A 16,340-nucleotide genomic window follows, 5' to 3' on the forward strand; every position below is an offset into this window, starting at 1 on the left:
CAAAAACCAGCCATGAGATCAGAGCAGCAATAGGGCCCTTTTTTGGCAGGAGACAGCGCCTGCATTTTTCTCATTCATGCCAAACTGCTTTGCACGGCAATTAGCTCTGTCCTCATTTAGTCTCCAGTCCCAAAGGGTAATGAAAGTCATATATCATCTTCAAGGCTGCTAATTATCCAGCTCAGTTACAGGTAGGCTTTGTAACTGTGAGAAGGGTCTGTCTGCTTGATATTTATTGCTCTTCCAATAAGCAAGCAAAGGAGAAGGCGGGGGGGGGGGGGGGGGAACTGTCTTGAAAGCTTGCCCATACCCCTTGCCTCAGATCCTTGACATACCTTCGGCAAATGTGCTAGTCGAAGGGGAAATGTCTTCATTCCACATATCCATTTTTCATGCTGTAACTAAACATTCAGCAAGAAGAGAGAGCAAGTGCTTGAAACATGAGAGAACATACATTTGGAGTGAGCTTGTCTCTAGTTGTTTGCTTGTGGAAAGACAATCCTCTGAATAAACAGACATGAAAACAGGAAGGGCAGTAGGGAGGAATGAGGAACTTCTTTCTCCTCCTCCACTCCTTTCTCCTCCCTGCCCTTCAGTCCATGCCACAGCAGCATCTTGGGAAAATGATGGGGTTAGAGAACTGCTTTTTTTTTACTGAAGATATACCAGAGGAATTTGATATTTCAAGCCTTTTACCATCATCCCTGAAATACAGTAAAATTCAAGTCTCTATCCAGAGTTCAGGCTCTGCCTGACTTTCTGTAACAGGCTGAACCAGATGCTTGACAATTTGTGTTGTTTTGGAAGTTGGTATTAATAGAGCCAGGTCTTGCAACTAGGAGCAGTCTTTTGCTGTAGTCAAAGTATTGGCTAAATCAACAGTCCGAGCAGCTGAGTCTTTACTGTGCTAAGAAATGAACTTCAACCTGTTAATTTAATTTAATTTAATTTAATTTCTTTTCATTCATGAAATCCTTTTAACTTTTGAAAAGGTTTGATTTGGTTTTGACTTATTGTTTCATTTGCATTTTACATCTTTATTTCATACTTATTTTGATCAGTAGACCTGAAGACTGCAAGGACCAAGACTAAGCAATCTATTGCAGTGTGAATTTGGGGGCATCTCCAGATCCTATTGGCCAGTGAAGGAGTTGCCAGATGTCCTTTCTAAATGCCCAGTGAAGTCTTACGCTTCATATGAAAAGCTTATAGAAAAGCTTCCTCCAATATTTCACATCGGCTGGGTGCCTTTTTGGCACTGGTGGCAGTGGCTGCTAAGGAAAAAGCTACTGTGCATATGCAGGAAAGCAATTTTGCAAGCTCCAGCCCAGGGCACAGCAGTGCACACTTTGTGCAGTGGACCTGTGTGTGTGCAGCATGCATGGAGTGACACTGAATCTCAAGGCGTGACATCTGATCTCTCTGCTATTATCAAGGCTCCCATTTACTACAGCCACCATTGTCTCAAAAATCCTAATGACAACCTCGTTGTGTAGAAAGGCACTTGTCAAAGTAAGCACCTTGAATGGGAGCTGGGGCAGAAATGGTGGGTAAAGCCCAGCAAATAAAGAGCTTTGGCTGGCACTGACCTGCGGCTGGAGGTAAAATGAACAGGAGGAGGAGAGGTGCTGCTCAGCATTTGTACACCATGAGAGCAGCCTGTGACTGTACTGGCAGAAGGCAGAGAAGAGAAGAACCTACTGTCACAGAGGAGACAATGCTGCAAAGAGAGTACACTGCTGAAAGGTATGTGGCTCTTCGGGTGGGAGCCAAACTGCAGCACGGTGGGAGATCTGCAGCCTTTCAAGGCTTTGAACTGCGGTGTGGCATTGGGAGGGGCCCAGCACTGCTCTGGTGCCTCTGGGTATCTCTGCTGGATTCATCCAGGCCTGACTTTCATTTCTGTCAGCAGCAGGAAAGCACTTACAGGGTGGGGATTTGAAAGAAGGAGAGGAAGTTCCTTATTCTTTTTTTATATCTCCTCTGTATCTTCACTGATGTAAAAAATGGAGGATCAACTTTCATGATAAAATGTGATTTCATTTTTCACTGTGTTGAGAATGGCAGAACGTTTTGTGTGGTTCTCATCTTGGCCTGGATGAAACACTAGGAAACTGGATGAGAGCCAAGCAGTGCAGACACCAGGACTCAGAGGAACATGGCAAACGAGTGGGTGCTCATCTGTCGTGCACTGGCAGGTTCCCTTGAGCTCAGTAGTACTCATCTGATTTATACCAGTCACAGAGGTGCCCCGCAAACCTTGAGTTATTTGTCTGCGCTGTCTTTGCCAAGTTTCCAAACCTGTTGACTTGAACTTTCAGTAGTTGCATTCCAAGTGCTCTCACCCCACCCTTCCTGGCAATAGGTATCCACGTAGCTCCTTGTGATGGCCGTGGGAACTGCTGTTGTATATCCTGCTGCAGAACAGAGAACTGGTATCTGTATCCTGCTGTCTTGCAGAGTCAGGGCTTGAGGCACTGTGCCACTGCTGCTGAGGTGAAGGGCAGTGAGTTGGATAGAAGTTGTTCAGGATGAGAGTGATGGTCTCTCTAATCTGGGCTCTTGGCACTAGTAATGGCTAGTACTAACTGCTGTAGAGGAAACTGCCCCTTTTTCTCCTATCATTTAATTATTCTGATATGAAACAACTCTTTTTTCTCAACAGTAAGAATATCTGTTTCTAAAAAAAAGGTTGACTTTGCACTACTTATTCTGTAGTCCCCTAGACTTGTCTTTTTACAGCTCTTGAAGTTTTTCTGCTGTCTTTTTGTGTATGTAGCAGACAGTGGGGGAATGGATAAAAAATGTTAAAGCCTTCCTCCAAATTCTGCTGAAGCCAATAGTATATTGCCTTTTCCATTCCACCATTTGGTTTAGATCTGCCTCCTAAGCCACCTTTTCATTTAATGGTAATTATCGTGACATCAGTATTCAGTATAGTTTTGGAGGTAGTGTTCTCTGAGATGAAGATGAAAGTAATGAATGTTCAAGCCTCACCTCACAGTTCCCTGTCCATAAAACTTCTCTTACAATTTCATTTAATTTGGTTTAATTTACATTTATTGTCTGATCTCTTGAAACAATCATTTGTCTGACATGTTGCTTCCCATTTACAGTTGTATTACCAATGACCATGGTATCATAAAGGCAGGTATGCCAAATGCTTACTATTTATCAGTAACTTGATTTATTGCTGTGCGGCGAATAACACAGGAATCTGCTGTTTCCTTTCTTCATCGAAAAGGGGCGATACTTGGGTATAGTTCTGTATCAGCCATGGCTAATCTATTTGTAAGCTCCAGAAGGGTGGTGAAAGGGTGTCTGTCCCTTGTCCTTGTGTTGTGTCAGCAGCAGCATTCATCCAGCTGTGCAGCTGTACTGGGGACCGGATCTGGCTGACTGCTGAGGGTGCAACTACATGTGCTGACACAAAGCGTGGAGGACAGACAGGTGAGGTGGGGGAAAGGAAGATTTGTCCCTTGCAGTAGTATTTCAGAGTTCAACTAGATGAAGCTGACCATAAAATCACACCTTTACTGTAGCTGCATCTCTGCTCTTCCCATTTAGGCCCCAGTTTGTTAGATGATTCCTTCAGCAAGGGAGAAGAAAAAAAGGAACACGTAGACATGCTTAATGTGTTTAGAAATGTGCAGGATAAAAAGATCCAATCTATTGAAACAATTAAAGTCTTTCCTGTAAATACTTGTGTGTTTTACATGCCCGATTTACCAGAATGGCACTGCTGCAAATGGAAACTGAAAGACTATTCTTGGAAGTTGTGTGCTTTGGATCTGTCACATACAGGGATTTTCTGAAAAGCTAAGCAGAAGGAGTATTTCTAAGGAGGAGTTTAATTTGAAAATAGGCTGTTAGGTGAGCCTGAGAAAGATATAACAATCAAAAGTCTTTGATCATGTTCTATCTCAAAACTCTCATCCTTGCTGCATGGACCTTACACAAAATTCAGCTGTTCTCCAAGCCTAAAAAGAAACCTGCTGTAAGATAATTTTATTGTTTCCTTTCAGATTAAGCAGAAAAAAGAGAAAAGATTGGAGAAAACTCTATTTGTGGCAATTAAACTGTGGATTTTCAAAATTGTTCTTGAGTGTGAGTTAACTGCCATGGGAACCTTGCTCTGCATATTCCGTGTGGCAAACTGTTGTGATAAGCCTCCATGTTGAACAGCTTGGGCTGCAAAACAACTCCAAACAGCTCCTGGGGACTTTGTTTGGAAGAGGTGACCCTGGCTGACTCCCCTCCCAGCTGCTGTTGCATCGGGGTGTTTCTTAACTATGCTATCCCAGAGGCCACTGGCATTCCTGCTAATGGGTAGCAATGGGTCTGTGCTGCAGCCAGATGGCATTAGCTCTGTCAGAGACAGGGGAAGCTTCTGGCAGCTTCTCACAGAAGCCACCCTTGTAGCCTCCTCCGCTGTTGAAATCTTGCTATGCAACTTCAATACATCCTTAATCAGCACTGCGTAAAAAAATCGCTCAGAGAATTCAGGTATTCAATTTTTTATTACTAAAATGTCTCTGTGTATAAAATTGGTAGGAGGGAATAGGCATGGTGTGTATTTTGTCATCCTTTAAATTTTATTTTCATGGATAAATGACTAAAGAATGGGCTGTACAAATCACCAATCAATACATGTGATAAGGGAAACATGCAAAAGAGCTCTGAAGTGTGAGATACAGGACATGAAAGTATTATTTCTTATGATGGAGGTTTTGTTTTCTAACATACATTTCTATGCTCAACAGTTAATGCATTACTTCTCTTCCTTTTGTAACAGGCAATCATTAAAAATTTGACCAGCTGCGACAGGGAAGACATCAGGTCTCATTTGGTAAATGTTAAGCTTATTTTCAGGGCTACCAAACCTTTGGCATACGTATGTGAGGAAGGGTTGGGAAGGAATGTTTTCTCCAATCTCTTATGTATGCTGCTCTGTACATGCTCTTGTATTTTGGTCACCTCTCTAATATCATGTCCATGTCATTCCATTTTATGACAGAGCAAGCAAAAACGCACTATGGGCATAGAACAAAAGAGGCCAAAGCTTTCAGTGTTACTTAGCTCTTTTGAAAATTTGTTCTTTGCTCCATAAAGAAGTCTTGAAGAGCCTACAAGAGAACCCATCTCTTGTGCTGATGAACTCTGGCCTTTCTATAGAGTGTCCTTTTACGACAGAGGGCTCTAATTGATTATGGTCTGAATATGTACATAAGTATTCTGGAAAAACAAAAGTCTATGTTGATATTGATTTGAAATTTTATTGAAAATCATCATAGCACAAAACAAAAGTAGCTTGGTGGCGGTACTGCTGCTGAAACACAGGTGCACCCTTTTATGGGAAGTAACCAAAGGTCTTTGTGAGCTCTCATGAGAATTCAATAAGCAGTACACAGTAGCTGGCTAGAATCAGCTAATTAATGGGTTTATTCTATGCTGATTTCTTACTACTGAGTTTTTAAGGGAATAATGGAAGGCTCTTTCTCAAATTAAATATTCTGTGTCTCATTCACATAAGTTACCTGTTATTCATGGTTCTCTTTCTTGATCCAAGGATTGCCATCCCTGGGCTTCTCCGCTGAAGCTCAGAGTCCTGGGACCCCTGTGGCTTTCCTGCTTTGGGGACACCAGCAGAATAAAGGTCGTGAGTAAAGAACAAATGCATTATTACTGTTTAAGAAATCTTCCTGAATATGCAAGATTTTCTTTCTAGTAAGTACGGAGTTACTTCATAATTGCTGTTCTGTTTTGCTCTAACTGTTTGAGGCTATCCCTATCAAGAATCATAGTGATTCTGTAGCTGGCAACACCACAAAAATAAGTGTGGCCATGCATAATTCTTACCTGCTTGTGTCTAGGCTATATCTCATTATGATTAATTAACATGTATTTTGGGCAAGAAGGAAAATGTTTTATTTAATAATACAGTAAGCAGATTACCAACATACCAATGTTTAGTGAACCATCAGTGGAAGTGGTCATTTTCAGATTCAAAAATGATCACACTAAATAATTATATTCAGAAGCAATCCTTTTATTCCTATCTTGCTTCATATAGTTGGACTCATGTTTATAGGGTTTTCAGTCTTCAAGCCAAGGCAACCATCCAGTTGTTCTCATTCAAACTGAAAGTGATTTTAAGTCCATTGCAGTATTTGCTCATTCTAGGCTATTTAAACATCATTGCTAAACAAGCACAAAACACCTCTTCCTCTAGCTGGTTCTGCAAGCAGTACCGTACTGCTGTATCCCAGGTTTGGCCTGGCTGCAAGGAGCAGAGATTGGAGTGTCCAGGAGTCTCAATGTCTCTGCAGTACAGTGACTAGCACCTCATTTGGGGCAGGGCTCAATTACAGTTTGTGGTAGATCCCTGTCCAAGAAGAGAGCAAGAATTATACGAGCTCTTTCTCTTTCATGGCTTCCTGAGTGCACTCCTACCTCTCTGATTTCTGCTTCCCCAGCTCCTGATGCCTCATATATATCTGTGTCCCAGCTGAGACTCATTGGCAGAGGAAAGCAATCAGAGCTTGCCTTTCAGCTTTCCGCATAGTTCCCGGGGTCTATATGCCTTGAAGGCAAAAAATCTTTTGTGCTTATTGCCAATACAGATATTTTCATCCTGTTTATGGATACATCAACACTGAAAGTGCTGAGACACACAAGCTGGTGCAGCATGACAAAGTCTGGAACAAAGAATGGTGGGAAGGACAGCGGATTGTATCCATGCTTGCTTTCTAGAACACTGCTTGGTCTAAGGAACAGCATGTGTGCAAACACAGTCAAATGGCCTCTAGATCTGAGCTCTTATCTCTGCACATCATCACATAGACTAACCATTCAATCTGCATCCTGGAGTCAGACTCTCAAGTCCTCAGTGAGGGAAAATTCTCATGGAGTCTGGCAGAAGAAACATATCATTTTGTTCAAAAACACTGAATATGCAGTAGCAGCTGTGAGTTGTCAAATCCAGCATAGGATTATACCCCACATCATATGCTTCAGCACTTTATACAGACTATGTTTAAATTAATTTTTAATTAGCTCATTATACAGATAGAAGATCTGCTCATCTCAAGTTTTATAACCACAACTTTGCCTGCAGGTCTCTCTATCAGACAGTTGGATGATGGCAGCACCCAACTTCAGCTGGAAGTGCTCAAACCCTGCAGCAATGAGACTAATATTAAAAAAGCCCTGATAGTATCAGGCACCACACTCCATTATATCATGACTGCATTTCCATCTTCAAGCCCAGTCTTCCTATAAAGATCTTGTGGAGGGCAGGGGCTCATGACAGCTGGAAAACCTACATGCCACAGAGAGACAAAGATATCTGACTGTGCATAATGGTGCTACCCATAACCTTGGCATAGGTTTTGATGATTAAGTGCAAGGTAAGCCCACCCAAAGTGATTCATATGAATTGTTGGTCTGGAGATCTCAAACCACAGATCTTCCTCTTCTGGCTGGAGAAGATTTTCTAGACATACATGCCTGATGAAATGTGGTGGTGCCAGTTGCCCATAATAGTATTACCTGCTTTGGAAATACCTTCTCTTCTCTGTTCCAAATCTGTTCCCTATTGTGAGATAGACTGCAGATGTACGTAGCTTGAAACACGAATAGAAGTGGCTGAGAAAGTACTGACTTTACAGACCTGGAATTAGGGTACTTCTAAAGCCATTTGTTTAGGTTTGTACAGGAAATACGTTGCACAGCTAGGGGCAGGCCACAGATCACTTAAGATCCAAGTATTGTGCTTAACCATATATCATCCTTATCTCCCTGGTATCTGCATGGTAACAGTTTCTTCATTAAATGTTTTTAGTTGCATTAACATATTCTCCTTGGAGCTTTCAAACTACCCCAGTGTAAAAAGCTGACCACAGTTATAATGAGATCATTCAGAAAATTTGTTTTGTCTTTTGGGTTTTTTTTCATTCCATTTGCTATCATAAATGCCCTCAGAGAAGTAATTTCCATGACATCAGGAGCTGGACTTTTTATATGTTTCAGTATGACTTTTTAAGGACAGCTGCACGGCAGGAGATTGGCTTCACACTCATCAGACAGAAGCAAAGGCTGTCAGCTTGACACAAACTGTAAACTTGACTCAAAAATTCTTGTGAAAGTGTATGATTTGTTCTTTATGCTACAGCAAATCTTTATGGAAGGATGCTCAATCTCAATTTAGTTTCTATGAAATCCTGTTCTTGGCCCATGTGGAACCATACTTCACTTCAGTGACGAGAGGTGATCCAGCTGCAAAGACTCCTTAAGCTATTGTCCAGCCATTCACACCTCTGGAATTTCATAATAAATTGAATCAACTGAATGCATGGGGGGGTGAGGTGGAGGGGGGGGATGGTTAGACAACGAACAGATCTGAATGAGTGGTGAAACCAATGACTCATCTCAGTCTCTAATTTCATTCCTGTAGGGATTGTTTATCTAGGAAGAACAGGGTAGGGAACGTGTGGATATAGGTGCTGTTTATTTAGAGCTGTAGTAGAAAGTTAATTCCTAAGTAGAAGCTCTGCTCTGAAGCAGAGACAGAGGGCAACTGATTTGCTATAGGGCTATAATGAATTTATTTATTTTAATGACATTTCTTGTCTTTTATGTGTAACAAAAGAAGATAGTGACTTTCTTCAAAGCCCATCTGTTTGAGATCCTTCATTGTTATTGATTTCCATTCAACTCCTTCCAGCTTCTCTGTGAGTTAATGGCATTCAAGGGCCAAAGCCTAGTGATATATTTACTGTAGTTTTATCAATGTTGTACAAAGCCTCATCTCTTCTCTAGTTCCTGATTGTGGTGAGCCCAAGGATGGAAAACTAAGCAGCACTGAAGAATTTCAATATCCTATTTCACTGCAAACTCACATTAAATTTGCTATTCTCTTTGAAGTCAGCAGAAAAGCCCTGACTGACATCAACTGAATATCTGGTTCTGTGTTTCTGACAACATTACTGCTTGTCTGGTGTAGCAGTCCCTGTGGCCGCTGAGAGTGAAAAGTAGCTGAGGCAATTTCTCAGAGGCTGGGAATACTAAGAGTCCAGATAATTCACCCTCTAACTAGCCTGGCATCCCCTTCACCTGTTCTTTTCAACTTGTGCTGTTACTGCCACTGTGTCATGGGTCTGTGCTGAATTGTCTGGAAGGATACAAATGAGGGCATGGAGGTAACTGTTGGGCATGAAAGGGGGAGTAAGCAAATATTTTGCTTGCCCAAGAGTGGGAATGTTCTCAAAGAACCTGGCTATTTCTCTGAATATAGATGTTGCAGATGATTTTCTGTAAGAGACAGGCATCCTGCCTCCAAAAATAACTTGTGCCTGATCTTTCAAAACCCTTCGTAATGTACCTTGCCAGTTATATGTTGCTGAGCAGGAAGGTTGAGAGGATTATTTCAGCTGTGGCAATCAGTTTACACCTTGAACCACAGGATCAGATTACTTTTGGTATTTAATTTTGAAATATTTCCCCCAGATGTATGGTACCTTTGCATGTTTCCCGGATGAATTTCACTTTGTTATTTCCTGCTCTTATTTCTAAGCTTTTTCAGGTCCTTTGTGTTATTTCTCTGTCTTCGCTTGTGTTTGCAACACTTCCTAATTTAGCATCTTCTGCAAATTTAATTACTGTATCAACTTTTTATATCACCTGATTAGTGGTTTTAAAATATTACTGAACATCACTTGAATTTAACACGGTCTCTGCAAATTTCCCAAGGGGCAGTTCCCTCAAATCATTTGTTCTTGAGGGTTTATGCATGGTTAGTGTATATGACACTGTGGATGTACTTGAGACTACTCAACAGAAATTGCTGACGTCAATTAATGCTTTCTTTGCTCTGAAAGACTTCGTCTACAGACATCTCAAAGGTGTGAAACAGCATAATTAGGGCATAGGGACATGGTTGTGCAATAGCACATGTGAGTTTTCTACAGGAAACATCTAGCAAAAGTGAATTTAAAGTTGTCACAAACATGCTTCATGTCATAGGTGGAAAATAAAGACTACAATAGGGAAAGAAGACGCAGATAGTCCAAGCAAGCCTGATAGTTCTTTTAAGGATCAGGACTAGTGAAAGCAGTGGTAAAGAAAGAGGTCCAAGGGCAGTGCTTTGTAGTGCTCTAAAACAGTGTTTTGAATTTGATTTATAAGTGGAAACCAGGGAGCTGAGAAAGAAAAGCATGAAAAGAGAAAAAATACTTGAGATGGCCATTTCAAAAAAGTGGAGTAAGAAAGCTGTGAGACCAAAAAAAAAAAGAGATGTGTTGATGTAGCTGAGGAAGCAGATGACTAATGTATGAGCTCTGAGCAGTAAAATAAAGAAAAGGCTGAATTTTTAGTTTTTAGACCCAGTTTTATGCTACCATCTAAACAAACGTAGTTGAATATTTCAAGTGACTTTCCATTAAATGATTTACTAATGTTTAATGTATCATGTATAGATTATTTGTTTTTTAAATTCAGCTGTATGGCAGTTTAGTAAGAGTGTAACAAGTTCCTTATGCGACCTCTTTGTTAGTGCTTCATGCAACCTCATGGTTCTTGGAGATTATTTTTTCCTGTGCCTGTTTGACTTCAGTGGAGATTCCTTACTGGGCTGTCACATCTCTTTGATCTGCTTGCTCTTCTTTACCTTTTGTGATTGCCTATATTTTTAATACGGAAGAAAGAACATAATTAGGTACTTTGTTTACTGTGTTTCTTTTTACACAAGTTGTCTCTTACATTTGAAGAGAAATCTTCTATTTAGTGATTTTTATAGTGTTATTTAATAGCTGTATTTCCACTATAGTGAATAGTATTTTTCAATTACGGCCACTTTCTATTTTAGATACTTTATTCAGCCTAATTGTGAACCAGGTGCTAGGTGCTGAGCAAAAGCAAAGAAAGTGTGGGCTTTTTCTGAGTGCATTTGCAGCTTATTGACAGTTGTACTGTTCTGGTGTTTGGAACTGATAACATTGTATTTTAAGCACTGTCAGTGTTCTAAAACAGTCTTCACCACACTGGAGATTTTAATAAATTTGCTTTGGCAGAATGAAACTGGAGAGGTTAATTGGGTTTCCTGATTGTGTTTTTTTTAACCAAAACGCAGTTTACAAGACCACAAAAAAGTGATGGTCAGATAGGATTTAAACCAGAAATGCGGCTGTTTGTACAAAAGCCTGTCAGGAAGCCCAAAGCTTTTTGCGGGAGATATGCAGGATTTACATAATCAAACTTCAGGAATCTAGCCTGCATGTGTGAGCTAGGTCCAGGCTCCTCATATACTGAATTGAGAGAGGTAAGCACCCACTTCTTCATTGTCCTCGAGAAGTTCCCCTTTCCCATAAAACCTCCTGGCCGAGGGACCTCTCGGAAGAGGGTAGCATTCTCCCATTGTGCACCACACTGCTGTCTCCAAGCAGGGGTCTGCACAGGCAGAGTCTCAGTAGTGAACAGTTATGTGGGTTTTTTTAAGAGTTATAACACTAAATCTAGAACAACTGTCCACCTCTGAAATCACAGCTATGCTTAGGAATCAGTGTTATTGTGAGGGGACAGCTGGCAAATGAGATCAGCTGGTCTTTTACACAGAAGAGAGCCTGCATTGAAGAGGGTCAGACCAGGAGCTCGTCTGTAAATGAAACCCTGGCCCTCACTAGGCTACACTCCAGTGGGTAAAAAAAAAAAAAAAAAAAAAAAGGCTCAGTGCACTTCTCTGGTAACCTCACTTATTAGGCAATTTTAATATAGCTGTAATAAGCTCCCTTCAAGCCAGACCTTGGGTAAGGCCTTAGAAATGCTCAGCTGCCATGTGGCTTGTAACAAATATCACAAAGTATTGATTTATTCCATAACCACTCCCTGCCATGTGTTATGTAAATAACGACGTTTGATAGAGTGTGTGGTTCTCCGTGCTGTAATGCAGAGGTCTTGGGAAGGTCTTGAGTCAAAAGATGAAAGGCCAACTGTCTCCAGTTGTCCTTAGGATGTGTGCATGACACTGGAGCTGCATACACACACACACCAAGCCCTTCCCTTTTGAGTGCATTTAATAATTACGATTTTAATATTGTATCTGGTTCTGATCTGGCTGGATATAATCTTCTAATTACATAGCTTTCAATTTTCTCAAATTGTTTCTATCTTTAACACTGTTAGTAATTCTCTACTGGTAAAACTAATTCACAGTGCTTTCATTGCATATGCTTATATCTCTACAGATTTAAGCTAGAAAAAAACCATGCAGTCTGAAAACACCACTAATTGTACTTCAGCTTGTATGTTGGGTTGCAGAGCAGCCTCGCTCTGTTTTCCCACAGCCAAGAGAAGGCCTCAAGGCCAAAATGTCACCTCAGATTTCTTTTGATCTCAACTTATATTTTATTAACCCTTTTAACTTCACTGAGGGTGTGCAAGGAAACATGTATATTCCCTTTCATATAAACCCAGCATTGTCCTTACATCTTGCGTGCAAATGTATGGACAGTTTTTCATACAAAGGATTATTTAGATGTAATCTATATGCCTTGTGAGTTACAGATAAGAAGGGGCGGGCAGCATTTATTCTGCAATGTTTATGATTTATTTCCCTTTTATTTTCTCTCTTTAACTCCATCCAAAATATTTCTGAGAGTCTTAGTGAAATATAATACTAGAAGCCTTTAATAGCATCTTTTCATCTCACAATTGCAGAGTGCTTTTCAGGGCTTAATTAAATTTTACAGTGTGCCGTTCAGGTGAATGTAATTTGAATGCATCCATTCCTGTTTGTAAGGAAACTGAGGCAGGGAGTGATGATTAGCTCAAGGCTGTGAGCCAAATAAAATACCAGAGTAAGAATTATGGCCCAAGAGATTCGATTAAGAGATTTGATAATTTCAGCAAAATTTGGTTCTTAAAAATTTCATCAAACAGACAACACAAATGATGGCTGCCTGAATGGCAGAGGAGCCAAATAGCTTCTCTAGACTCTTCCTTTCCTTAGCCTTTGTGATAACAAGTGCTTTATGCCTAGTTATCTCAGTCCAGTTTTGGCCTCACCAACCTTTGGCACACCAGATGCTTGCTCAGTCCTCCAACATGATCAGGAGAAAAGGAGTGAGTGGTTACACTCTACCTCTACCATCTTCTCAGCAAATGGTTCAGGCCTTTCACCCCTTTCCACTGAGAGGCCTGTTAGGGTGGGTTCTGAATGCATCCACCCACTCCTACAGCCATGGTCTTCTACAAGAGAAACTCTAATGTTAGTTATGAAAGGCCTGAATCTCCTTGCCTGGTGGTCAAGGGTGACCTTTTCATCCATCTCCTCACTGGAAAGTATGAAAAGCAGACTGTCCTCTTCTGTGGGTAAGCAGGTAGAAGGGGAGGAAGCTGCAGGGACAAAAGTGTTCATTTACTCTGCACATTTATCTTACAAAAATCCTCTGTAGATTCTGTCGTCAGCAATTACTACCCAAATATACTTACTGATGATGCTGTAGGATAGGCCATAAAGCATCATATTGGAATGGGTTAGGACAGTGGGAGGAAATACTTTCTGGGCCCCCAGTGTTCATAGGTCAGAAATCATACTTGCTTTGGCCAGAGACTGACCATGAGGGGATTGGAGCACCATGAGTGTCGCTCCCCCACTGTGAGTTACTATCTGCAGAGGAGATGGCATTATCCAGCCTGTCTGGCAGGCCTAGAACTCATATATGCAGCAATTTAAAAAGTGGGGTGTGGCAATTTCTTTGAAGGTGTGTGAAACAAGACTGAAATCAAGCACATGAGAGATCCCACAGATACAGTACACAGGCTGAGAGCACCCTTTCCTTGGTACCAGCTATCAAGGTAAGAAAAGGTCTTCTGGCTGTGAGATAGGTTCAAAACAAACAGGTTGGTATTTTTAATGAGCTAAAGAAGCAGTCTTTGGGAAATTCATTCCCTCAGTAGAGAAACCAAAGATTGAATGATGTCTGTCTGTCACCAGATACCAGTCTCAGATCCAGAGGAAACAGAGTCCTTTGCTGCCTGGCTCTGCTGGAGCCTCAGCCCACAGTGGGCAAGTACTAGCACATCTGGGCTTTCCAAAGCCTGAGCAGGACATAGCAACCACAGTGCCTGACTCCACATCCTCCACATAGAGTATGCAGTGTGGTACACAGTACGTTTCCAGTGTGCTGTGACAGTTAGTCAGTAGCTATTAAGCAGGTGTAATGAAGGCAAAGAAGTTTTCTGTTTCCATTGTTGTCTTAAAAATACTTACCTGGGAGTGAAATGGCTCCTCACGGTTCTGCAGAGTCTAATCTTCCATTGCTGTATTATGAAAAAGGCACTGCATGGTTTGTCTTTTTAACATAATAGTATGATCAGAGTAAAAATTAGGTCAGGCAATTGCTGAACAGGTTTTGCCACTTACTGTTGATCATCTTTCTAATAACTTTCTTTTCTCCTTCATGCTGACCTCTTCTAATAGTGAAGTCAACAGCTGTGGCTACGTGCGCAGGACATACTTTGACAGCAGCAGGACTCAGCTGACAGACTCTGGAATATATCATTTCAGTAGCATCATCTGGGTCTATAGCTGGCTCTTCTACAACTGTATTGAAGGTTGAAGGCCTTGCGTGTTCTTCTTTTTATCTTCTTTCCACTACACAAGCATTGCACAGGGATCTTAAAATGTGTGTAGGAAAATGGACCTTAGGGACAGACTTTATTTCAGGGTTAGAAACACAGCTTTTTTTAATTTACAAGTGCTTGGTTGTGTGTAAATCTGTTTCACTAACCAAACTTCACATCAAAGTATTTGAGCTGTGCTGTACTTGATGAGAGCAAGAGTGCATGTTTGTCATTGCGTAAGGGAAACAGAAATTCCTTTGGAAACAGGGAGATAGAGACCTGAACACAGCACACCTTAGAGGATTTGCTGCTAATTCAGTGACAGAAAGTTTTGGGTTTTTTACATTATTGACATTCCTCCAGATGAAAACCTCTGTAACAAATGCCATTTTGAACCTCATTTATGATTGAGGCTATTTCCCAAGGGTGCTCACACTCCTTTGAAACCTCTCTGTGGGATTGAATTAGTGACTTAGGAGACTCCAGGCCACCGGGATGGAGTGCAGAAAGTGCCCAGAAGCCTAATTCACCTCTCACAGAGCACAGACACTCCCATTGACCCCACTGCTTGAATGCCTCTGCTGTCAGAAGAGAGCCATGGCAAGAAGTCAGTCATGTATATCAGGAGGAATTTCTGCTGATCCCACACTTGGGAGAGCAAGAGAAATTCCCTGTGAGTGGGGAGAGTGTCCTCAAGATCAGGATGCATCCCTGACCTTCAGTGAGAATGATTCCGTGGGTTGTTAAAAACGTTTCGTTTTCAGGAAGATTAGCTGCACCTTTCATTTGTCCTTTGAAGATTATTTTTGCTCTGTAAAGGGTTTAAAAAAATGGCAAACCAGTGCAGGCACATACAAAAAAAAAAAAGAAAACACAAGGTTATGGGAAGAAGCTGAGATTCTATCTGTTTTATTGAATGATCCTGGAATACAGTAACAAGGGGACAGTCGTGTGCTTAATCATCTCACTCTTACAAGTAGAAACGATGCTTGACAACAGAATGTACTGATATGAATGTAAGAGTTGGGGAAAGGAAAAAAACCTAAGGAACAAAATAAGCATAATATGTAAACAAAATTCTGCTAGGAGTATTTGTAGTGACAGATGCTTTGGTAGATAGGGCAAAAAATATATTCCTTTCTCCTAAAGGGAAATAGGTGGAAGTCCATCAAATAAACTTTGTCCTGGCATATTTTATTTTTGCATGGAGGAAAAGGAAAAGATCGTTTTTGATGTCAGAATTTTTTTTCTGCTGTTTTTTCCCCTCTCTGCCATACCAGAAAAAAAGATCAGGGAAGATAAGCCAGGCAAAAGAAAAAAAAAATGGAGGTGGGGAAGGGGGAAAAAAAAAGGTTACTCTGAGTATCAGAGAGGGGGCTAATTGTCAAGGTTATATCTCCACAGATGATTGATGTGAGGCTGGGTTTTTCTGTCAGCCTGTCACAAAGCAGGAATGTTTAATGTTCTCATTATTGGTTACGCTGTTGTGTATATTTCTCTGTCAGCACTGCGGACCCATCTGAACTGCCAAGGCACTTCAAAGCCCTGCAGGTCATTTATCATCCTCCTGACGCTGTGAATGTTCAGCCTCAGCTGAGTGCCAGGGATTTGTTATGACTTGAGAGCCAGCTGACAGACAGGTCTGCTGCAAAAAGGATTCCTTTTTGTCACACTGCGAAAACATCAATGTTCCTATAATGGCCTACAACTGTCAAAGGGGA

At 41.2% G+C, this 16,340-nt stretch overlaps 1 protein-coding gene across 3 annotated transcripts in view; it reads left to right on the top strand.

Moving 5' to 3' along the window:
• The first annotated feature begins 3,427 nt into the window (after positions 1 to 3,427).
• The window catches only part of LRMDA (leucine rich melanocyte differentiation associated), a 748,939-nt gene continuing 736,026 nt past the window's right edge, over positions 3,428 to 16,340 (top strand). Inside the window, exons 1-3 of one of the 3 annotated variants that reach the window (XM_032116838.1) lie at positions 3,428 to 3,450; positions 4,796 to 4,849; positions 5,570 to 5,727. The gene's annotated coding sequence lies outside the window, so the exon portion shown is untranslated. Of the gene's footprint in view, positions 3,451 to 4,365; positions 4,507 to 4,795; positions 4,850 to 5,569; positions 5,728 to 12,523; positions 13,852 to 16,340 lie in introns of those variants that run through there. The other 2 variants (XM_032116837.1, XM_032116840.1) reach the window with 2 other exon arrangements.

Source organism: Corvus moneduloides, chromosome 8 (assembly GCF_009650955.1).
Source record: "Corvus moneduloides isolate bCorMon1 chromosome 8, bCorMon1.pri, whole genome shotgun sequence".
NCBI lineage: Eukaryota > Metazoa > Chordata > Aves > Passeriformes > Corvidae > Corvus > Corvus moneduloides.